The 23,943-nt window shown below is 37.2% G+C and overlaps 1 long non-coding RNA gene across 2 annotated transcripts in view; it reads right to left on the reverse strand.

The window, feature by feature from the left end:
* Positions 1-6,517: 6,517 nt before the first annotated feature.
* LOC308189052 overlaps positions 6,518-23,943 on the reverse strand; it is a 34,797-nt gene continuing 17,371 nt past the window's right edge. The window contains exon 4 of one of the 2 annotated variants that reach the window (XR_013945984.1): positions 6,518-6,631. This is a non-coding gene — a long non-coding RNA (uncharacterized lncRNA). The remainder of the gene's footprint in view (positions 6,632-23,943) is intronic. The other variant, XR_013945985.1, reaches the window with a different exon arrangement.

Here is a 23,943-nt window from a genome sequence, read left to right on the forward strand (position 1 = left end):
TTGTAAATGCAGAAATAAGACAGTCAACAGCAGCTTCTGGGACTGTTCAGAAGAATATGTAAATGTCTGTTATGTAGAATATTTCAATAATTTCCCCTTTTTTCAGAAGATTCACTGGACAAAATGGTCTATAACTAAGCATAGAAAGTAATAGCTATCCTGTATTTGCAGTGCCCTGCTGGAAGAATCGCTTATTTTCACTCTTCTTCTCCATGTGAAAAATCATTAATTTTGCAGAGAACAGCTGGCATTTTCACAGCAGTGACTGTTTTTCACTTGAAGAGAGTGGAAAAAAAATCACTATGTATTTTCTTTGTATGGAAAGCATAAAAAGCATGAAGCAGATCCACTGGTTTCATTTTTCACAGGAACGGCAATAATGTGATTTTCACTGGTCTTCTAAAAAACTGCTTTGGCCAACCTTACTGTAAAATAGCCATAAGACATTTCTAGTTTTTACACCTACACCATGGTAAAATACTTAAACTGTATTTTTAAAGAGTCTTCTTTTTGGTACACAGACATATTCAAAAGCATTTTTTGATACATTTCCCACATACATTGATCGTTTTTTGTGTGCTTTCCAAGTGTAACAACATTAACACCTGTTTTCCAGTTTGAAAAATACTGCTGGAATTCTAATACATCAGGGATCAAATCAAAAACCTCCAGAAAGGTATATTACTATCAAAATTTGGTCACACATACAAGCATTGCAAGAAAATACTTTTTTTTTTCCTTTTTTTTTTTAGCAGCTCCTCATTTTTAACTATAAGTGATGTCTACAGACATCAGCTTTGTCCAGTAAAAGTTGTATCAAGACTCTTGATCCTGCAATGTTAATGTCAGTGGGAGTGTCAATGACTTTAATAGTGCAAGATTAGACCCTAAGTGCTTTCTGAGCTCACTGCCATTTTATGAATGCTAGTAGGCTGCCCTTGTCCTTGCAAGTTGTGTTCCCAATATTCATTACAAAATGAATATCCAACTGTAGCAACTGATTTGTGGTGATTTCCTTTCTGGTCATGTAAGGTGAGAATAAGCTCTTCAATAGCTACCTGATTGAGAAAAAAAAAAAAAAATTCTTTTGAAATATTGAAATTCAAAACTGAAACAATAGGTTAAATCAATACCTTCTCTCTTAAGTCACTATTTCATTGAATAGAACTTTACCATCATTCTATCTACATTACAATATTAAGAGTAATGAACCGAATTCAATAGGCAAGAATGTTATGGCTACTTTAGTAAGTGACTGGAGAATGGAAAAGGAGAGAAGTTGGGTAAAGCCATCTTATCTACAGGTCTTGCAAAACATGAGCCAGATGAAGGAAGCCTATGCCATAACGATGAAAGCTGAGGGATACAGATATTACTGTGGCTAGATAACATCACTGTTACAAACAAACTGGGACTCATTTATTTATTTATTTATTTCCACATGACATTTAAGGAATTAGGGGTTTTAAAAGCAGTAACACAGTGGGGAATGTGATTTAGTCTTCCAAGTTCCTCTGTGTGTATGTAGTATGATCTGTTTTTAGCTGAATGTTTAGCCAATAGTCCTGCAGGACTATTGTCAAGTTTAGTGCATAAAACATGAGACACCATAAGACAAAAGAGACACCGTAATCACGAGCAACTCTAAATTTAGGTCTTCTTTTTGTTAAGTTCTTAGTTTTGCAAGCTAAATAATTTTAGCATTGTTTCTTGTGGTAATAAATACATACATATATAAATCTGCATAGCTCCTCATTTCATGTTTAGTTTTGAAAAAATATGCTTTCTTTAAACACTTAAAATGACAGATAGATCATAGATGGATAACAGTTTTCTCCTTGATCAATCTAGTCCAGTATTTCAAACATTGTTACTAATGAGTAGAATGTATCTGATAGTCTATTTAATTCTTCCTATTTTATACATTAGTAAGACTCTGCTGAACCAAAAGGTTATAACTTGAAAATGTAGTTCAAGAATATATATATCTTCATTTTCTTCTGTAACATCTAACTCAATTGCTTTTAATTACAGATAAATATATATATATATATTATTTTTTTTTGGTGAAAGTTTAAAGTAATTCAACTGAAATAGCAAGCTGTTCAGATTATATTTCTTTGGTTGCCATGCAGTTCTTATAATTAGCAGAGCTTTCAAAGCCTTTTATAATATTTATATAGGGGATTTTTTTTTCTATCTTTTGGTGGTTCAAATGTTTTTAAATGCAGGGAATGTTATGTGGTCTTCACTATATGGTTTTTGGTCTTAGCAGGCAGTCTTTGCTGTGTGTCAGATAACTCATAAGATCTAGGTTTTGTGTTTAAAATGTTATTGCTTTCATTAAAACCCCGACTGAAAAGCTTTAGGTTTCTTTTCTGAACTGCATGGTCTGAACTTCACAGTTGTGGCTGGCCACTTGTCTCATGGAAACAAACATGTTTGCATTCCAGAAATATATACTGTTCAACTGCCATATTCATGTTTCTGATAGTTCTACGCTATTTCACAGGTAAAATAAGTAAGTGTCTTTCTTAACCCTGCTCACTTCAGGGAATTCATTTCATGTAAAGGAATAACATCCATGTGTGAGTTGCGCTATAGACAAGGATTTTCAGACATCTTTTTCTGAAACTTGCAAACAGAGACAGCAGTACAAGTATTTTGTCTTGTTGGAAATTATGGAACTGCAGGTATGCAGGAGCATGAGCAGATCCAAAACAAAAGCATGGATATGATTAGTACACATTATGCATTCCCCTGAACTGTGGTGTTTAGGCTACAGTGGGAGAAACCCTAACTAAAATAAAAATCTGATGTCACTAGAGATGGGGAAGAGTGATGTAATATTTCTGCCCCTATTCACCTGAATTCTACATCTGTCTTATTCTCTCCAACCCAGAATACTTTTGCAATACCAAAAATGTTTTCTACTCTGAATCTGAATCTAAAATCAAAACTGAAACCATTTACACCCTGATAATAAGAAAGAAATATTCAATTTCTAATAAACTAAGGGTTTGGGTTTTATTTCAGTTTGTACTTAATGTTGCTAGTATAATTAGATTACATTTCCACAGAAAACTGTGGTTTGTTCTGTAAAAACAGAAACTTTCACTTATAAAATGTGAAAGGGTTCCATAAATTCTAAGACTTTAACTTTCCCCATGAATATATAAGTAAATAAATAAATCCTTCATGTCAACTGATTCTCACAAATTTTCTCATTTTAAATTAATTTCATTTTTTGAGAAGAAAAAATGTTTTCTTGAAAAATCCCTGTCCTATTCTACCTCAGATTTTCTCACCTTTCCTCCTGTGAGAATAGAAAAATAAGAGAAAAATAGTGGCTATTAAGTGTTACCTAGTGATTCCTGCAAAAGACAAGAGAAGGAGGGGAAGGGGAAGGGGAAGGGGAAGGGGAAGGGGAAGGGGAAGGGGAAGGGGGAGGGGGAGGGGGAGGGGGAGGGGGAGGGGGAGGGGGAGGGGGAGGGGGAGGGGGAGGGGGAGGGGGAGGGGGAGGGGGAGGGGGAGGGGGAGGGGGAGGGGGAGGGGGAGGGGGAGGGGGAGGGGGAGGGGGAGGGGGAGGGGGAGGGGGAGGGGGAGGGAGGAGGAGGGGAGATTTTCTATGGTATACCACATGAATTTCCAGGTTTAGGAATGATAATGAGCTGCAACAGCATTTATTATTTTAAAAACTACCTTCCCTACATCCCTATGTGAAGATAAAAGTTATATCCTTACTATTGATGGTAGATGCTCAGCTAAATAATGAACCACTAATCAAACCAATACCTGGCCAAATACAAAAGATACTCTAAGCCAACAGGAAAGTGTCAAAGAAGGCCTCAAACAAAAGAAAGGACATTTCACCCATCTCCTCTACTTACTGCATACTTAACTGTAAAGGTAATATTAAAGCTTTATCAGGTCATCCTGATTTGGATAGGGTTGTTCCAGCCAACCAGGGTAGAATGTCAATAACCATAGGGATGGCCAGGAAAAAAATAATACACAGGAAATCAATACCCATAGTAATGAGATAGGCATTGTCCTCACTGAAGCACCCTATGGAGGACACTTACAAGTAAATGGACTAGAAAATATTCCCATATTTAGCCTACCTCATTTTCTTCTCCATTTAAACTAATTGTGTATAAATAAAGTAGCTGTTAAGGCTAATTCTGCTAAATCCACCCTAAAAAGTCATCACTGATTCACATTATAATATGGATCAATGAGGAAAGTACAAGTAGAAAGTATGGGTAATGCACGCAAGCAAACAACCTTTCTGGCATTCTTTCATAAAACTGTGCCAAAATACACACTGTGAGCAATCACTTTGTGTTTTAAACATCGCCTATATATTAAAATTCAGACATACACGGGGAATATGACTAGGTCCAAGAATCTTCAGAATAGTTTCTGGGGCTTATTTCTACAATGTGATATAGCATAACTCTACCAGAGCCACTCTAAAAGAAAATCTTGTATATAGTAATTACTTCATAAATAAATATCTGAATTTAGAAATGTGGTTTTACATATACTTAAAAAAAAAAAAAAAGAGAGAGAGAGGATTTATTTAGAAAAAGATGTTAGAAAAAGCAAAGAGAAAAATAGAAATTTAAAGCATAAGAAATTATTTGAGAATATGGCAGTTCCAGATTTTACACATATAACACATAAAACTAAGATGAAGAAATGAACTTGAAGTATACACCTTGCTACAAATATTCTATATTTGTATATGTACATATATATATGGCTATTTGTACAAATATACACATTAGCACGTTGGATACATTTTCCTTATTTATAAATTGGTAACTACCTCATTAGCTCTGCCATGTGCAAGCAATTCAGTATAAAAATGTTGCTCACTCATTTCTCCATTTGCCCTGTATTTTGAAAATTAATATTTTTCTTAGATATGGGATGTAAATTCAATGGACTTTTTAGGAAAGTGGCAGATGGAAGTAATAAAAGATACTATCTATTTGGGGAGAAACCTTGATTGACAAGAAAAGCACAGCTATTGTAAAATGTTTTAGCTGAACTAACTGCAGGGAGGTCTTGCTTGTAAAGTGAAGCACCTCTGAATTGCATTGTTCCTTTCTGAACCACAAACACGGGAACAAGATTCTCAGCTGATGTGAATTAGTGAAGCTTCACTGATTTTGCAGAGATCATGCATGAGTAATGGTATTGAACCTGAGAAGAGGAGCTATATCCATTCTGCTTATTCTCAGGACTAAAATCTTGTCTTGTGTAAAAGTGTATTCTCCTATGTCTCATTTGTTTATGGTACTAAAACCAAATTCTCTTACACAGGAACAGAAACCCAGCCTTTGCTCTTCTGAATTTCAGTGGATTCTGTGGCCTTTCCCCAGGTGAGGACCTTAACCACTGTTTCCCCCTTAGCAAGGGAGAAGTTCCAGACCTCTACTGACAGCCAGGGCCCAAAGGATGAATACAGTCAGCACAATAAAGTTTCTTCATGTGACTTATAAGTACAGTGTTTTAGAGTTGGAGTCACTGCAGTTAAAAATATATACGTATATCATTGTGTTTAGTACCTTTCCTAAAAATGCTTGTGCTTTCACTGACACCTCTTATTTTAAATCATCCCAGCAATAAATAGTGACCATTTATTACAGTGGAAGCCTAGGTCCTAAAAGTCTCATTCAATTAGTGTAAACTTAAAACATTTTTTCAGTCACCCTGCTTCCTTCTACTCCTTCTCTCACCACTGCCTCAGGTGGTAATCACTAGAGATGTTTTTATACACACTACAGGAGTTGTAATAATATTTTGAAGTATTGCATAATAAGGATATATCTCTCCCACTGATGGCTTGTGCTGGGAGCATCAATGAACGCATTTTTATTCTCATGTTAATAGAAATGGTCAGCATTGTTTTCTTACATTCCTTCTCAAACACATGGGTTTCTTGACATGATTCCTGTGTTCTCACCACCTAAACATCCTCTTTTAGTTACCAAATGCAGATGATTACCTAAAACCCTGCTCCATTTTCAAGGGCTAGGTCTGCTAACTTTTTGTTAAACACCAAAGGATCTCCGAAGGAAATTTCCAATAGAGAAAACATGCTACTCATGCTCTAGACACCATTATGTTTGATTATGGACTTACATACATGTAATATATTAAAGGCCAACCTAACATTTTAAACCTGTGTCAAGTGTTCACTTTGTTCAGTGCCAACAGATCTGAAGATTAATGGAATAAATAACTTTGAGGAAGACGAACTGACAGATGAACAGACATATCCACAATATTGGGTTTTGCAGGTAGGTACCTATTAGACTTCCCGGGATATCAAAAAAATTCTTCAGTTAGCTCTGGTAATAAGGCTTTCACTGCTTCCCTTTATAAATATTCCTGTGTAGGACTCCAGAAGTAGTATTAAAAAAAAATGAGATGGGAAGATACTTATTTCCCTTTTTTCTCCAGGGCTAAAGAAACATCAAACTAATCAGTTAAAATATACTACTTACCTATTTCATTTATGTCAAGTTTTGAATGCATCAAAGCAATGAAATCATCTTTTGATGGTGCACCTTTGCTTGTGACAAGGTCTTTCACATGCACCAGTGGTGGAACATTCCTAAAGATATAGAAGTTACAGAGAAAAAAAAAAAGAAAAGAAAAAAAAAGTTCTATAGAGATGATTACAAATATCAGGAAGTGTAGACAGCAGATCAGATACTAAATAAAACAAATGAAGCTGGTTGGCAAGGTGAAAATGTACTTGACATTGATCTCCTGCCAAAATTTTGATGTGACATAGGATCAGCAGTGAACAAGGTCATGAAGTAACTTGAATATTATTGACATGAATCTTAACCACGCAGGGACAACAGGTCTCTTTCACATGAATCACAATTGACTTTGAAAAATTGGGGAATAAATAGCTTAGGAGGATGACATAAAACATTAACCTTTTAATTGCTGATTAGAATCTACCTCAGAGTTTGTCAAATGTCATTAACATCAGAAATCTCTAAGAAGTCCTTTTGTGAGTTATTTTGGTGCAGACCTACTGGACGCATTTTCATATCACATAAGTTAATTACCAAATTATCAAGCCAGCAAATATTTACTCTCAATATCTATTCATTCCCAGAGAACTTCTACAGAGATTCACATTGTGTCTTTCACTGTTTGCTCTGCATATTAATAATCTTGGTAATTGTTTGAATAAGGCATAGCTGCACGTGGAAACTGATGATATTGTAAACTATTGTCATGGAACAGCAGCTAAACAGTCTCTGTGAATCTGCTTTGGGAGTCAAAAACAAAACCTAAAAAACTTATGCACATTTTTTCTTTATGTTTATTCTGCAATTCCAAGCAACAGATTGATGATTGCGAAGACTGCATGTCCACCTCCTAGAAATGCCCCTCAGGCAGCACCAGTTTCACTTCTGTAGGTGAGTTTACATAAAAATCTTCCAATGTGGAATTCATGTTAATAAATAAATGTAATTCAGTTATCGAGCACAATGATTTCAAAAGTCACGCCAAAGTCTAAATCCCTTTGAAAGTCATCCAGACAACAAATTCAGAAACCCAGACATGAACTGGCACTAAATTTGTGTCAAACCATAAACAAATGTAAATAAACAAATATTTTTCTAAGCAAGCAAAGACCCTTGACTAGTTTCAAAATGGTCCATTTCCAAATGTGAATTCTGTGACTGTGTCACACTGATGTCAGGAAGAAGGCAAATGATCAGTCTATTTACTAATTACATTTATTTTTACAATGTAATTATAGGTTACAATTCTGTGCTGTATGATATTAGAAAGCATTCCAAGTATCAACATAGTAAAAACAAAAACAAAAAAATTCTCCGCCAATTACATTTCTCCATGCAGGAGATTTTAGTTTCAATAGTTCAGTTTACAGAACTGAGAGATCACAAGAATTAATGCTGTTTTTTCTGATATCCAAAAACACTACTACATTATTGATTTTGTTGACAACAAAGAAATCCTATGGTTTTTTAAGCTCACTTAAAACACTTTGCTTTTTTCAAAGAAAACAATTTCCTTCCTTCTTGAAAGCATCTGTAAGATCCTAAAATGTTACAAGAAATCAGTTGCTTGTTACACTTAAAAACATGTGGCCTCACAGAGATTCTCAAAACTAGGTTGAGGGAGAAGTGCATTCTTGCATATATTCTTTCATTTGGCATTACCACAATTTAAGATTTTCCTACTCAATGAAACTTTCCTGCATTATTAGAACAGACAGCCGGAGGATGTACTCTGATTTGCTTTCTAATCCAGTTTTTAATTAAAGTAAGATCTTTTGAGGAGAGATCTTCTGTGTTTGTTTTCATCCTAGAATTTAACATTTCAGAAAAGACCAGTAATCACATATGCTACCAACATCTTTTTTTCTTTTATAGAGATTTGTTGTTCTCCTTGTGTAGCAAAGAACGTTATCCCAGGGAAAATATATAAAATGCTGATGTTTTAATTAATTTATTGATGTCTATGTATTTACCCATATATGGCTTTCTTCAGTTTTATACCTGAGCATGTTTCAAGATGACAGTGCCCGTTTTCTCTACTCTCAAAAAAACTAATCTAACCTAAATCTAATGACTTTCCTTCATTCCAATTCACTCTACACTTTTCTCTCATGAAGATCTCTATCTTTTTTGTTCGTTTGTTTGTTGGTTGGTTGGTTGGTTGTTTTGTTTTGTTTGGATAACTACTTTTGTTAGAGAGCTACTGAATTAAGAATTGCATTAAGTCAGGTGAAAAGACAGAACAGACATCCTTTCTCTAGCAGTGTATGATCCATATTCCTGATTTTGCTGGGAAGGTCTGCTCTGTGGTCTGTTACTATTGCACAGTTTTGAGTGGTCCTGTGGGGAGCCAGGAGCCAGGTGTTGGACTTGACAGTCCTTGTGGGTCCCTTCTAACTTGAAGTACACTACAATTCTATAATATTTTCATTCTTACAGGTTGTCAGCTGTGGTCATGGAGCTAGAAAGAGAAGTAGACTCTCAAGGAGTCAGCAGCCTTCATGTCAAACATTGAAAATAACCACAGTAAATGTACAGGTCTGTTTCCTCACTGAGGAAACACTGAAGAGAAGTGTAAGTTAAGGGGAGTCCCTGATGACTGGCACTGCTGAAGTCAAGCCGAAAGCTAACTGGTTTAGAGTTAAAGTTTTTGGCAACAACATTGTACTACCACACTCTAGAGAGACTTCATGCAGCTGAATGCACAAAGCAGTCCTGCAGTAGCAGTGAAAGCATAAGGGAAATTGGTACAGTGATCAGTGACCCTAACATGTCAGGTCTGCTACCTATTATTATACAAATATACCTCTCCTACATTCCATGTTTTATTGACCTGGAGTCAGCTGAAAAACATCGTACAGCATTTTTGACTGTTTCAATAGAGGAGAGAAGGCTCCTAAGATGTGGATACAAATGTGACAAGCTCTACATATAATATGAATAAAATATGTACCAGTTCCTGATCTAGAGTTAAAGAATCTTTAAAGAAATCTTTTCTCCCATGAGGAAAACAGCTTTTCCTGAGTAGTCAAATGTTCAAAAGAATCTTGTCTTTTTGATTACTTACAGCATTTTGAAGGCACTGTTCCTACCCTTGTTAATCTATGTGATTGACAAGGTCTACATTTGACTGCATTTTTACTTCATTAGACAGCTCTACTTTTCATTTTAAATAGTGCAACAAATCCACTGCCACATAAGTATTTCAGTGTTGTCACTAGATGTGTGCTGCAGCAATTTAGAATTTCAGAAAAATAAGTGGGATTGAATCCCATTCTTCTGTTTAAAAAAGACTGAGATATAAAAACTCTCCTAAAATTTAACCCTAGATAGTCACTGTTATACATATAAGTTATTCTGCCAAAGACAGCAGAACATTAGATCAATAACTACTTAGTTTGTTATAATTTAAAAAGAGACTGGAGAATTAATAAAAAGTAGTGTCATCTTCCTAGCTCCCATTTCAGTGCTATATCTGGCACCTAATGGTTTTACATGTTATTTCAGGAAACAAACTATGTAATGGAAGTATTGCCATTGCATTCATTCTAATGAATAGCATTAGGAAATTAACCATACAGATTGGTCAAATATTATTTTTTGTAAACTTTTTAAGTGCCTAGAAACATCCATCCTTATCCAGGTACCTTGGCTCTGAAAAAATGGACCGAAAAATATTGTAAAAACACAGATCACTGCCTGATAATCAGGTTCAGAATTGTTAATTGCATGGATGCATTTTACGATGAAGGCCAGTATGGGACAAAATAGAACTTAAAAAATTGCATCACACATCATGTGTCATAGGACTGGGTGAATCACTCGCAGATAGTCCCCTCTTGCCATTGGCTGTGTAAGGAGTCTACCTAGCTAGCATAGACTAGACACCTGAATCAGACTGATCAGTTCAGGTGCTTTCATTCAATAGTTTAAACATATTTGTCCCCTTCTTTCACAACCACAGACATCATCCTTTCCATGTCCAGCACAACAGGTGCATGCCATTAAATCTGTTGATCCTGTAGCCTCTACGTTGGGACATCCATTGCACAATGCAGTAGAGGTGCCTCACCACTCTGCACCCACTTGCTGGAGGCTCCTTTTTACCCCTTATTTTGGATGCTCTTCCTTTCAAATAGAAAATAAATAAATAAAGAAAGAAAGAAAGAAATAAGCTTTCAACCTCTACAAGCTTCACACTGGACTGAAGGACTTCAGTCCCACTGGAAATTCTAATTGCTTTGTCATGGGTTAACTGAAAAATTAATACTATTTTTTTCCAGAGCTTATTCACAAACTGGACCTTCATCAGCCATTTAAATGTTAAGATTAGCTCTTCAGACTTGTTTTAGTCACAGGACATCTTCTGTTTTCACCGCCTTTTATTAACCTTGCTGTATAAACACATCTCTGGGGATGATATTCACTTGTCAACTTCCAGTTTTTTCTGCTGTTTGACTTTAAAGAAAAGCTATTGCGACATTGCAACTCCTAACTTGCTTTAGTATCCCCTAACTTGACACCATCAGTTGCCCAAGGCCTCCTTACGTTGTCTCCTGCTGCCGTAAATCTCAGCTATAATCAGACATTTAACTGCTTTTTTTTTTATTTTTTTTTCCCCAGTTTGGTTTCTTACCTCCTCATTTAGCTTTATTCATTCCTAATATATCTCAGATACCCCTCAGAAGTAAGGAGCTTGGCAAAGGGTTAGTAAAGCAGGGACAGGACCTGTGCAGCACAGCATGATCTTCCTGCAAGGGCCTCTCATATGCAAAGTCCAGCACAGCTGTCTTACAGCCGTGAAAGCCTTGCGCATCCATGGGAGCAGGTCCCTGCAGTGGCTGGGAAGCTCCAAGATTCCTCACAGATACTGCTCAAAGAAGGATGTAATCGGCTAAGCTGGGGGCACAGCTGTGTGTCACTTCCCCACAGACACAAGCAAGCTCTGCCAGTATTCCCTGTGAGCAGATGCAGTCTTGTCCTGCTTAAGCTGCTGGCTTGCTGGTGCTGTTATCAGAGCACCTGGCCAGCTTCACTGGATGAGAGTCTGCACTACAGTAATGAGCACACAGCTTTCTGCTGTCCCAGAGTACAGATGGACTGGGCTCTGCACAGGACAAAACAGACTGTAGATGTAGTCGTATATATGAGGGTGAAGACAGAGTAAATTTGGAGATGGATTAACCCAGTAAAACTACCCCTGCAGTGCAGGACTGGCCATGCTGAAGCCCTCTTCTTCCCTTAACGTGTCTGCAAGCAGCAGCTTCCCTCTCTACCTTTTTCAGTCAGTGCAGTGCAGATTGCTTTCACAATATCACTTGCTCCCCCCTAATTCAACACACACATTTATTCTTTGGACAACGACCTACAGTGGCAAGACTATATTTCCTAATTCTGTACAGAATAAGGATTTTAATGATGGGGAACAAAATCAACCCCTAAAGAGCTGTTAGCCATAATGTCCTTTTGGAAACAGTTATTTGTCGTTCACAGTAACAGGTCTACACAATTAGCATGTGTTCATCATGCATTTAAAAATAAAGAAGAGGGGGAGGGGACACCCTCACCCTGATGGAAATTGGTCCCACTTAGTAGAGTTTATTGTTGTCTTGATTGCAGCGAGGTTACAGGCTGCAGCAAAGCTCTCAATGAATAACCCTTATTATGTATTACATACCGCATGATTTATGCTGAACATGACACCTTACGATCTGTATTTCCACCATCCTTTCATAATGCTTTTGTGACTTAGCTCAGCTTGTCCTCTCTTTAACCTTTGCATTCAAAACATATTTACAAGTATGCATATTTTACACATTCATATGGCATTCTGCCCCTTTGCCTGCTGCCTCCACCTTCAAACAATGCTGGAAGCCCTATGGGTTTTAATGCATTCCTGCTTTTAGTTTTTCTTTCAGAATGGAACAAGGACCAAGACAGAGGATAAAAAAATAAAAAATAAAAAGCGACAACAAAACTATCAGTGCATTGTTCTTTCTGAATTGCAGTAATATAAAAGCTGAGGAAAAAGGGAAATGGAGCAAACCCATTGCCATTACAGTCTTAAGTAAAATAACCTCCCCTAGTCCTCACATAAATGCAGTGGTAGGAAAGGCTCATGCATATTAAAACAGAGTGCTTCTTGCAGCCCGGGTCATTTAGCTGTACTGATGAACCAAAGGAGTTATAGTAATGAAGGAACAATTCCTTCATCTATAGATGTTTACATATGTTTTGCAATAGGAATGCACTTTGGGGAAAGCCAACAAAAACAGAATGTGACTTTTACTTTGAACGCTGTGTGTTTGATTGAAGATTTTTTTTTTTACAAGCTAACTTTAAATGTTTCTTAGCTTTCTAAATTATCTTATTGTTTTGTGTTTTTCTAAATGCTGTTGTAAGACATTTCAAATTAGAATGATGGAAGGTGCTATAGAAAAGGCAGGTATTGCTATTAGAAGTAGTAGTTTTACAGCACTAAGTTGATAATCTCTTTTTTTCCCCTGAATGTCTCCCAGAGAACTCTATATTATTATCATTTTGATACATTTGCAGTGTTGTGCCCAGAATTGCCTTGGGTAAGATAACCAAATACTTTAAATATATACGCAAGTCTCTCTACAAAGCCCACTTTCTTTTAAGCCTATTTCTGCCTTAATAGGATTCGTTGCTTCCCTAAGCAGCCCTTGTAATTTTCAGCAAGGTCCTTTAACTCATTTAATGTGCAACATTTGTTCATGCCTAATTTGTCTGAGCCAGGCCATGTTTGTGTTTTCCTTGAGTTGCAGAAAGGTTGATTGTGAGGGTGGAACTGTCTGCCTCCAGTGAATATATTTCTTTCCGAATTACAGTAATTACCACAGGTTTCATTTGGTTGGTGCTCTCCTCCCTGCCCCTCCTTGACAAGGTTAACAAGCAGAAGGTAACTGAACATCAAAAGATAAGTGCCTAATCACACAGGCAATTGTTGACAGTACCATTTCTCTGGTGATAGTGATACCACTCTGTACTGGATTCTCCTGCAAAGGCATACAGGAATTAAGTTTCCAACCTTAAGGATAGCAATTGTAGATGTCAATAGATCTGCATCACCCCCAGCTTGTATCCCTAGGAATATGCTGCCTCTGCTAAATTAAGACATTACTAAAAATGAGCAATTATTATTATTTTCCCCTAATTCTTCCTCCCAATCCAGTGTCATACATATATATATCTTTTAATTATTGCAATCAATTCTTAATGAAAGGTGACACTTTCCATTAAAATATTTGTATTGACCGAGTTACTTGTAATATCAAGATAGAACCTTTCTTGCTTTCCTTTCTATCATTCTGAATATATGTATCTGTATACACGTATGTCTGTGTTTACAACATATGTCACCAGTGATATATACATAACTATGTCTATGCATATAAGAATATCATCTCTTTCTCTCTGTGTAGATGTATTTGTATGTATAAAAGGGAAAGCTAGGACTCTGTTTTTGTCTTAAGAAATCCAGAACTGTATTATAAATCTGATTTTTGCTGAAATATTCTAAAATTAGTTTATTATTAAATATTAATTTCCCTTTGAAGTTCTTCCCTTTTAAAATTTCTGTTACAATACCTTATATCACCAGGCCATCGCATGCTTTATGAACTGGAAGACCTAATATAAAAAAACATGCTTGCTAGGGAGACAAGATTTAGGATTTTATAAATATCAGGTACCTCAGAAGCTTCACGTAATTATCTCAATTATTCAAACTAACAAGTTCTGTCTAATTCCACTCACCCAGAACATTTATAATGGCTGCATTTACCCTATTTTCTCCAATGATTAGATTATATCCATAATAAGTTAAGCCAGTCTTAAAGAAATAATTAATATTGAAACATGTACAGTTTCTGCAACTGTGTGTCTGAGTATTCTCATGAGTATTCACATGAGTAATATGATGGAAGTTCTCAGATGTGTAAATGGCATACTTATAATTCTCCTACTATGAAAGTAAAAGTCACAGCAGTTTATCGATAACTTAGAAATTGGTTTCCAATCTGATATCATTTGCTCATGTTTAATGGAAAAGTAATTCCAGTGACTTCCAGAAAGTTGCATTTGATTTTTCTTAGAGTAATAGGCATAAGATTCCTTGCTTTAAACATAATTATATACAGGCCATTTTAAGCATGAATTTGGATGTGCAATAACCTTTTGGATATGCTAGGAAATAACTGTTATCTGGGAATTTTCATTAGATATCATAAAAAAAATCTCACGTATAAGGTACTTGCTAGTTCACATCTGTACTTAGGAGGAGTAAGGGAATGGACCTCCTTTCCTATGTAGATTGATAAGAAGAATTTGTTTTCTTTTAGTCTCCCCCAGTTTATAAATAAACACAGAAATGTTAATACCAAGGAGAAAGACCTGTACACTTTTAGTGCACCCATTCACATATCTCTTAAATACCTCCAGGAATGGGAACTCCACCTCTTTCCTGTGTGGCCTGTTCCCGGTCCTCGCCAGGACCAGGTCTTATCACCTTTTCAGTGAATAAGTTCTTCCTGATATCCAGTCTAAACCTTCCATGGTGTATCTTGAAGCTCAGTTGCTTCTCCCTGAGCTGGCTCAAGATAAGGCACTACATGGGGCAATACTAAGGGAAGAAGAGCGAGACACCGTGGTTCTTATAAAATTAGATGAAATCAAATAAAGTGTTATTTTGATCATAAACTGAAACTGTAGAACATGATTTAAGAAAGAAGGCATCCTCCTGTGTATCCTCCAAACACCTCCGCTTCAGCATGATCATTTACCACACAATTTTTGAACTATTTAAAAATATAGGCTGAACTTAACAAACTTTCTCTTGTATTGAGAAGAGAAGAAAAAGAAAGGAAGAAAAAAATGCAGTCTTTCAAAATGCATGCATAAGCAAAGCTTGATTTGTTTCAGAAATGATCCTAGATAGCAGTACTGCTGTTTCCTTATAAGACGAGTGAGAAGCAAGACGATCCAACAGGCTGATACATGCACTGTATGTCTCTGTAGCAAAGGCCCTCTCCTGTTCTTCTCTGTCCTGGCATGAATGGGGTGCAGGAGTCCCACCTCAGCTGTGGGAACCTCTGATGCCATTAAAACACTGTAAGGCGTGGTGTGATGGCCGTATGAGCAACCCCAAGAAATAAGTGTCTACAAGCTGCTGTTTGAGCAATGTGTAAGTTCACTGAGGATGAACACTCTATTCAGTAACAAGTGATGTTAATTAACTCACCTGGGGAGAGATGGATGCTCATATCACTTGCCTAGGACATTTAAGGTAGGCCCCAGTCAAAGGATGAAAGATAAAAGCCAAAGCTCCTTTCTGCAGTCTGAAATGAGGTCAACGTAACCAGGAAGGCAATTCAGAGAAACTAAAGATGCCTAATTTATATGCCTGGAATAGACAGTTGTGAATAACCCCTGTGGTGAGTAACAAGAATGTGTCAATGTTATTCCACAGGAAAAAAAAAAAAAAATTAAAAAAAGACTGCTAACTGCAGAGCTACAGTGTAAGGGAAAAATAACATTATAAAAACACTCCCTACTGAAAAACAGAAAAATGGAAAATGACTTTTTTCTATCAATAGGTAAATACTACTTTCTCAATAAGGCACTACATATACTGAAAGAAACTAACATGGTGTACTGTCTACTCCAGCTAATAAACTCCAAAACACAATTTGCCCTTTCCCTTTTAAAACTTTAAAAGTAAATAAATAAATAACTATCCCTCAAACCTGTCTGTGTTTTGATAAACAAATGAAATTAGAGTAAAGAAAAAAATTGTGGAACATGTGCTGTAAAAAGAACAAATTCGTCAATAGCAACAACCTTTACACATGGAAACAGAAGAATGTAGTCTTGTGGGAGGTGAGAATACTTAATTTTAAACTATAATATTGGCTTTAAAATCATTACTTGAGAACACAGAAGGTGGGTGAGAGCAGCCCTAATGTCATGTTGTGCTGGATGTAGATCTCTGAGCCACATTCTCTTGAAGTCAGCCTCCAACTTTCCAGTGAACATTTGTCCTGCCAAAAATACATCTACAATTGTATCAATATGTATCTTCTCCCCCATCATTTGGCTGAAGACAGTTCTTTTCAGATAATACAGTATTACTGACATACAGAAGGTTTTTCAGGTCATGGGGCTGCTGATGATTTACATGTAGATTACTATTCAGAGCTACACATGCTGCAAAGCTCATTTCACCCCAGATGAAGAAAGAAGAATATTTCACAGACTTTATCGTGAATTTAAATGGGTTTTCATTTTTGTAAGAGGACAGTTTTTATATTATGTTCTGCTTATAAAAATATTTAAACTCTGGCTAGAGCTTTGCTCAAGGTCCCAGGGCAGCGCAAAGAATGGCTCCTGAATATATGGGCTGCACAGATCGGTGCTTTTTACCTTTGCTTCCAGACTGGTTGAACTGGGTCCTACTGTAGATTCAGCTGGTTGAAACACATAGAAAATGAAACTGTTTCCTGGAACTACTAAAAAATGTATTCTTTCCCTCAGTGCTAACATGTGATTCTCTTTAATGAGTATTTTATTGAGAGTATTAGGGAAATCTTGATGGCATTCTCACTTAATTTCAGCCTAAACTACAGTTGAGTTTCATTTTATTACTGGCTGACCATTTGCTTTCAGCATGAAGTGACCTACCTTTCAGTGTGTCATAAAATTTCCAGGTTTTTCTTGAGTACCTGTACTGCACCTTGCAAAATAATCAGCTGTTTCATTCACACCATTTCCATGCGGTTTTATTCCTATCTTTGCAACTCTAACCCTGTGGAAGATGAGCATTAAATTAAAGCAAACAGGATCCTATGAAAAAGACACCACCCACGTGTTGCTTGCCTGGTATCTTAATACTGAAATCAGTGGATCTACCTATCCTTCCCTGCCATTTCCCTTTCTCCACATTTGTCTTGCCTGTTATCTCTGTACAAAATTAAAGGTCCAGTTCATTTCATTTCAAACCTCTCTGCATTTGTGTCCAAGATACAGAGATGTTTCATACCACTCAAGGACCCACTGGAGCAAGCCATAGAGCCTGACCCCCCTAAGCTACCTGTTCCCAAATACAGCACTTCATACCTGCTGTGGTTTAGCCCCAGCAGGCAGCTCAGCCCCACACAGCCGCTCACTCGTTCTCCCCTGGTGGGATGGGGGAGAGAATCAGGAAGGTAAAAGTGTGAGAATTCATGGGTTGAGATAAAGACAATTTACAAGGTAAAGCAAAAGCAAAGCAAAACCAGGAATTCATTTGCTACTCACATCAGTCGGCAGGTGTTCAGCTGCTTCCAGGGCTCATCATGTGTAACCATTTCTTGGGAAGACAAACGCCATCACTCTGATGTCGTCCCCCACCCTGCTCCCTGCCTCCTTCTTACCCCAGCTGTTATTTCTGAGCATGATGCCACATGGTGTGGGATATCCCTTTGGTCATCCTGGGCCAGCTTTCCCAGCTGTGCCCCCTCCCAGCTCCTGGTGCACCCCCAGCCTCCTCGCTGACAGGGCAGCATGAGGAGCAGAAAGGTTCTTGGCTCTGTGCAAATGTTGCTCTGCAACAACTAAAACCATCAGTATGTTATCACCAGTATTTTCATCAAAAATCCAAAACACAGCATTGCGTGATCCTCTATAAAGAAAATGAACTCTATCCCAGCCAAAACCATGACAATGACTTAAAGTGTTTACTCTGTGAGCTGTGAGTGACACACATTAGCCATCCAAGATGAAATCTGGAATGATTTCATCACCCAGAGCAGGAAGACACTATCTTCTGATGGGGTCTGGAGTCAGGGGGCATTTATGGACTCAAACATAATCACGGAGAAATGCAGAAGCATTGCAGCACCAGACTCGGCAGCCAAGCCCAAGTGACCCATTAAATATAAAAGGGTTTTTGCCTGAAGAGTTCAGGGTCTCAGTAGGAGAACTGAGTTGTATGCAGCAGGAGGCCTCTCTTGTCTTTACTGAGCATCCTAAAAAAATGCTGGAGGGGAAAAAGCCCATTTTAACACCTGAAATATGGTAATGGTCGTGTGTGTGTAGGAAATCTATGTGCATATGCTACTGTCTGTTTTTATTACCTGCAGAAACAGTCCCCACTAGAGATACAATACAAAAGTTGATTCTAGTTATGTTTCCTATAACTTATCCCTTCCTTTTTAAGTCAGCACATTTTATCTGATCTATTAGATAGCCAGTAGGTAAAGAGTTTTACAGGCAGTGGAGGTCTCTCTCCCTCTCTCTCTCTCTCTGATTATGCAGTTCTGGAAGTGCAGAACCAGCTCCATTGAATGACTTTCTATCTATTAATTACGAACAGTTCTTAAAAGAATGGAAGAGAACCCACTTAAAAACGAATCAGTTTAAAACTGCAAACACTAGACTTTAAGAATACACAGTTGCTGCTGGTATTAACACAAGTACCACCTGAATTCTCAAGAGCCTTTTCCACTTGCACAGGCATACTGTTATATCTTCAGTAAAATGAAATGGACTTCATTAAATATGCATAGCATATACTGGGAGAATAGAAAGGATATGTGCAGGTACATGCAGAAAAAACATATGTAAGTGTGCAAGCACATAAAATACTCAGATAGAAATAAGACTTCCATGAAACTCTTTGCATCTTCACCCTGAAACTCTGTTGCCCTAAAGGAAACCCAAGTGCAAGTGGAAATCTGAAAACAGTAAATTGATCAGTGGCAAACCTACTCCCAGCAGTTCTAGCATAATAGCAGTGCAGGCAGGATGGGGAGATCACAGAACTTCTGAAGCTCCTATTTCCTCAGAGCCACCTCACTCCACGGTGTTACTAAAACAGCTCCCTGGTCTCAGGCCAATACAAACAGATTTCACTGTAGACTTTCTGCTTTCTGCCTAATAAAAGCATGGACTAGAAAGGCCATATCTTTTACTGAAGCAAAAGTGATATGTCATTAGTTTCTTTAACGGAGCGTTACAAATGTGAGAAATAATTATGCCTATCTTTCCCATGAAAAAACCAAGCAGTCTTAGAACTGCCTCAAGCCTGTGGTGGATCTGTAAAAGCCTCTACTTTATTTCACAAAGGGACTCATGCCTTACCTCACGGAAAAAAAAAACAACACCCTTTTTCTGGTGAAGAGGTAGCCACAGTTCTAGGTAAGTGGTTGCAAGTCCAGAAGACAAAGGAGCCATTCTGTTGTTTACACGTTTTAGGGAAGAGGGGAGGAGACAAAGGGGTAATGGAGTTTCTCACAGACCTTATTTAACTCTTTTTTTCTCTGGCATAAACTAACTCATCAGAAAGACCCCCAGGATAAATGTGATTCAGTACATTCAGTGGTACGTCTCTTCCCATACTGGGAAAAATATTTTAGTGACAGTACTCATAGTCTCCCCAACAAGCTGTATCCAAATGAACTGATGTTATATTGGGACATCTCTCTAAGCACAATGGATTTTTAATGAGGAATATGTGATCCTAGCTCAAAGCCTATGGCTCCCACTTGCCTTCCTTTCCCTCCCTCAGTTACATGAAATGGTTTCAAAGTTGCAAAATAAGCTGTAATTACTGTTCTGCACTGACTCTAGTATGTCCCTAATGTAAATCCAAAAAGTTTGGATTGTTTTGGGGAACAAGCCAACAGTGATTTTAATTTTGTTAAATGCTATGCAAATAGCTCCTTCTGGTCTTGAAGTAGCAGGCCACTGTGTGTTTGTTTATCATCAGGGATCTGTACTAGGTGAATCAGGCTTACACTTCATTACTGTTTGCTGTCTTTTCTGCTGCTGTTTACCCTCGCATTTGAAAGGAACCTGACACTGGAGGAACCTGACAACTGGAAAGTTGGATTTGTAAATGGATTAATGCTGTGTCCCACAAAGATAACTGAAGAAATCAATGACAGTTGGACCACCTCCTGAGAGCTGTATCATAAGCCTCATAATGGCTGCTTTATGAAATTTATTTGTGCATCATCTATAATAACTAAGCTCTGCTGGCTATTTCTACATGCAGTGATGTGAGATGTAACATTTCACACTGCTAGAAGTTTTGATTTTTAAATGAAGTCATTAAAAAAGGAAAAAAAAAAGAAAGACCAAGGCACTTATGTCTCTTGTATCCAGAGATTAAATGAATTTCTGTACATTATAAACAATAAATTAACCTGAGGATCGTAAAAAGTGTCCTTGGCTTTTGGAGGCAACACCAAATGACAGACTGTGAAAGTGTCATTATAACTTTGAGGAAAAGTCTTCATTTTATTGCTGTTCTTATCATACATGAAAATGGGAAATGAAATTTGGTAGGAAGACTATTTCAGGTATCATAAGCACCAGCAAGGATTGTTTGAAATCGGTTAATGACCTCAGATGAGCTATCTTTTTTCCTTATTTGGTAGCATTTCACCTGAGAATCTGTGTTCTATGAGGAAATTAAAATACACCCATAACAGTGGTGTAAAGAGTGGTGTAAAGAAAAGTAATGGGCTTTAAACATACCTGGTGACAATTAACTGGCTGTTTAAAAGGACAATATTTTAATGTATTTAAGGGATTTTTCTGAGGAAGAGATCAGACATTAAAAAACAAACAAACAAACAAACAAAAAATATGCCTGTAACATTCGCTTCCCTCTGATGAGGAACAGAAGGAGAGAGATTGGGTGAACACCAGCACCAGTGGAGAACACTGCTAGTTCAAACTATCTAGTAAATAACAAGTTTTAGATGGCTAGGCAGTTGCATTCACTGCCACTGCATGTCCTGGAGTGCTTATTATACTGGGCAGAGCAATGGGTGAGTGAAGTCTTCAGTCTCCAAGTCAATTCTTCCCTGTTTCCTTGCACTTTGCAGTTGTTTCCTGTGTTCAGCATAAACATATGTGTGGATTTTGCATATATGTTTTTCCATGGATATTTTAGAATGAAAAATCCCAATTTAAAGGTGTTTGAAGATGCAGGATTGTCTGTAGAGCTGGTCATCCTTGCAAAAGGCAAATTTGACACTGGTTCAGCACTATAGATACAACTCCTGCTGGAGGTACAGGCTGGCACAAAGCTTAATAATTGCCCTCCAAAGCTTAAAATTACCATTCTGACCTTATCTACTCTAATATAAAGCACAGGAACTTAAATATAATATACTTAAATCATTGGGCTTTCAGGAAGAAAATTATATCAAAAGTGGCTACAGTATCCTCCCAGAGGAGGTATATGGGAGAGAGTGAATCAAATAGAAACTTTGGTTAAAGAACTTCTGTTCAGAGTTTGTTCTTTATTTGATTATTGGTGGTATTACTATGAATTATCATCTGATGTTTGGGCTACATTAGAGTTTTTTAGTACCCAGTGGTTTGGCTAATGGTCGGAATACAAAGATGTATACACAAAATAAAAAGATTAGGTTGTGCCCGGAAGACATAATAGTGCCATTTCAGTAAGAAAAACATCATGACATGTTGAAAAAAACTTCTTCTTTCCTGTCTCTCCTGCTTGTACAGAAACTAAAGGAAAAATCACATTTAAATGTTACCTTTTAATAAATTGATCTTTGCCTCAGGCTACTGAAATCTTGTTCAGAAATTAACTGTAGTATTAGGAAGCTGTTGCTCCTTTTACATCCTCAGTTATGTAGCTGTGAGGTGAGGTCAGAAAGGAGAATAACTGAATCCTTCTGGAGATAGCTCTCCACTACATGGGATTTTTTTTCTTTGCCGTGAGTGCCTGCTGGAGGTAGCAATGTCTTTGTCTTTCCTGTGTTCTCTGTTAACAGATTTCAGTGCATGGTTGCATAGCTTCTTCATTTGGCAATGTTATTTCTCAAGGAAGAAAAAATCTAATTTCTGCTCATTCATATTATCTTACTATATAGGTTTAATATTAATAACTTGGGGCATTTGTCAGTTTCCTTGTCTGCAAAATGGAAGTAATGTCTGTTCTCTAGGCACTAGATACCATTTTAAGGCCTATGCGCAAAAATATTTCTATTACTACAAATGTTAATTATTAGTATATAATTCTAAGTGACAGTCTCTCTCTCCCCCCACTCCTCAGTAGATGAGGATGCTGTTATTTTAAAGTGTGATAAGTGGACTAATAATACACAAAATCTGAAGGAAGACAGCTTCTCACCTTGATCCAACGCACTTAGCTGTCAGTCATTAATAAATACGATACTACAGTAATTTTGACTAATTTTTATTCTTCAGGGTAGCAGTTTAGAGAGTACAGAATTGTATTTGCTATTTCATTTTTGTAAATATGTTACTAGAGGCTCTAGATCTGAATTTTCCAAACTTGGCAGCAGCCATATGTACCTAATTAACAAATTGCTAGACCATGTCATTTTTCAGGACATCTACTGCATTTCTTTTTAACCCAAAAATGCCACAGATGAAACACTTTTTCTTTTTTCCTTTCTTTTTTTTTTTTTTTGGGGGGGGGGAGGAGGTGGAACAATGTATAGACAAATGTGTACATGTGACAAATGACAGCAGGACTGAACAAAGATTATTTTGAAAACCAACTCCAAATTTACTTGTGTGCCTACAAAATTGGGGTACTCTTCCACACAGCTGTGAATGATCTTGACAAAACTAGTCTCAGTTTTAGCTACCTTCTTATCTTTAAGACTATTTATCGAATTTATGTTGTGAATTTTGTCTTGGAAAGTTTCCCTGTATTTATAACTAGCTTTGTTCTGGTTTTCTTGCTGAAGAATAACATCATATTTTTCTTATGAAACAGCCACCTCCATATAATAAAGTGATATAGAGCTTCATGCTACTTCCCATGAATGTTAGTGTACTGTTTAATATCACTGACTAGGAAATCATCAGCAAACTACCTGTCACTAGAAGTGAGTGGGTTAATACTCATGATGATGAATTTCACTGTACTGTTTCTTAATCCTCAAGTTTCAATGCTTTATCTGTCACTCTTTTATGTATAAGCTGTATATAATCCTTGAACTGAATTATGCAGATCTGTAAAGTCTGTTTACCCTGCCTTGCTGGCCACTCTACAGATCTTAATTTGCCAACATGCTTGGAGAGTATCAATATCTGTGTACCCTCTCAAAAATTTGCCAGCTGAGCTTGAGAGTAGGTGAGGTTGTAGCCATTCATCTTGGCTCTCTAGGACATTCTTCTACTTTAAGAGCTTTAACTTTTTGAAATGAATGGTATAGTTCGGCCCTTGTCCCTGATGCAGAACCTGCTGGCATCACCAATCATAGGTACAATACCATGCTGAGAGCAGTAACATTATTCAGTACAAACCCTCACTTCTATAGGGTGTTTTAGTTCACACAGTCCTCTACACACAGGTTGAAAGGAG

This window comes from Anser brachyrhynchus (genome assembly GCF_964034855.1).
Source record: "Anser brachyrhynchus genome assembly, chromosome: 2".
NCBI lineage: Eukaryota > Metazoa > Chordata > Aves > Anseriformes > Anatidae > Anser > Anser brachyrhynchus.